This window comes from Microtus ochrogaster, chromosome 22 (assembly GCF_000317375.1).
Source record: "Microtus ochrogaster isolate Prairie Vole_2 chromosome 22, MicOch1.0, whole genome shotgun sequence".
In the NCBI taxonomy this organism is placed as follows: Eukaryota; Metazoa; Chordata; class Mammalia; order Rodentia; family Cricetidae; genus Microtus; species Microtus ochrogaster.
The window spans coordinates 14,446,832-14,448,887 of NC_022023.1; the positions used below are offsets into that span (position 1 = coordinate 14,446,832).

A 2,056-nucleotide genomic window follows, 5' to 3' on the forward strand; every position below is an offset into this window, starting at 1 on the left:
GAGAGTGGGGGCACACACCTGCGATCCCAGCACTCAGGAGAGTGGGGGCACACACCTGCGATCCCAGCACTCAGGAGAGTGGGGGCACACACCTGTGATCCCAGCACTCAGGAGGCTGAGGTAGGAAGACCGGGAATGCCAGGCAGCTTGTACTGAATAGTAAGTTCTAAGCCACCTAGGCTAATTAGTGACATTCTGTCTCAAAAACAAATAGGGCCAGTGAGATGGCTCAGCAAGATTAACAACTGAGTCTGAACCCTGGGCCCACAGTGGAAGGAGAGAACTGTCTCCCCAAAGTTGGCCTCTGATCTCTACTCATGTACCATGGCACCTGCTATCCCCATGTGCATGAGTGGGGTACACACACACACACACAATAAATAATTTTTAAAAACAACTGGGGCCTCACACAAGCTAGGAAACACTCCACCAGCAACCTACACTATTGGCCCTGTTCTTTCCATTTCTCCGGAGTTCCTCTGCAGTAGGCGCCATGTTTGAACACAGTATGAGTACATCCTCTGAGCGCCCATTGTTGAATTAATCTCCTCTATGAGATATTAAGAAAGTACAAAATGGATCTAATCATGGTGTCCAGAGGAAAGTCTTTAGACTTCACAAGGATTAAGTAAGGTCATCAGCGTGCAGGCTCCATGACTGAATACTGGTGACTTTACAAAAGGAGACAGAGATCAGGGCACACCCATGTGCTCTGTCTGTCCACATGTGATGGTCTGCATCACCATAGGACTCTGCTGGCAAGACAGCCATCACCAGACACGCCCCTTCAGCCCTAAGCCTACAGAGCCATTACAGTATCAGGTGGTTCATGATAGTAATAGAAAAAACCCGAGAGTCAATAGTGAGGACATTAATTACAGACTCCGCAAACTTATCAACTTAGAATGGATCACTAAAGAGCAGGAGAGATGGCTCAGAGGTCCTGAGTTCAATTCCCAGAAACCACGTGGTGGCTCACAACCATCTGTAATGAGTTCTGGTGCCCTCTTCTGGCCTGCAGACATTACATGTAGGCAGAACACTGTATACATAATAAATAAATCTTTTTTTTTAAAGAAATAAATCTTAAAAATACGGACCACTAGACCCATCCAGCCCCAAATTTTATTTCTCTTTCATCTATACTTATGTATAATGCTTTTTCATCTCCCTTAGAAACCGGGAAACCTTATAAAGGAGTAGGCATTTAGCAGTCTTTGAGGGAAGAGCGGGGCTGGCACAACTAGGAAAATTGGCATGCAAGTATTCCAGGAATCACAGAGGAGAGAGGGGGTGGAGTAGGGAGTCCTATTTAGGACACACACGAGGCCTCTGGAAACACCGATGGACACACTGATATGTTGAGATCTGGCCCTGGAGTCAATGACATATATACTGTATTTAAATGGTTTGTTTGGCAGGTGGATCTCCATGAGTTCAAGGCCAGCCTGGTCTACAAGAGCTAGTTCCAGGCCAGGCTCTAAAGCTACAGTGAAACCCTGTCTCGAAAAACCAAAATAAATAAATAAATGGTTTGTTTGAGGTGAACACGATGAAGTAAGCCTGTAATCTCAGCATTTTGGGCAGGAATCATAAATTCAAGGTAACCCTAGGCTATACAGTAAAATTCTATCCCCCAAAATGTCAAGCTTTATCCAAGAAAAAAAAAATAAAGAGGAGTCAGGGCTAGTAATGCACACCTGTAATCCCAGCATGCCAGACCTGGGAGAGGGAGAAGGACCAGGATCACAGCAAGTCAAGGCTAACCTGAATTACAGCTGTCTTTAAAAGCGTGTGTGTCTGCATATGTGTGTGTGTGTGTGTGTGTGTGTGTGTGTGTGTGTGTGTGTGTATTACATGAAGAGGTTAAAGGACAAGAGTCCAGGGAAAACCAAAACAAAAATGGTACAGAGAACAGAACAAGGGAGAACACACTGAGAAGGAACAGAACAGCAGCAGAAAACCAGCGCCTGCACCACTACCATACAGGAGTGTGTGTTGGCAGGGACACACAACCAGCGCCTGCACCACTACCATACAGGAGTGTGTGTTGGCA

General features: G+C 45.9%; 1 protein-coding gene across 1 annotated transcript in view; it reads right to left on the reverse strand.

Moving 5' to 3' along the window:
* Vps33b (VPS33B, late endosome and lysosome associated) overlaps positions 1-2,056 on the reverse strand; it is a 15,924-nt gene that overhangs the window by 5,844 nt on the left and 8,024 nt on the right. The window lies entirely within an intron of this gene.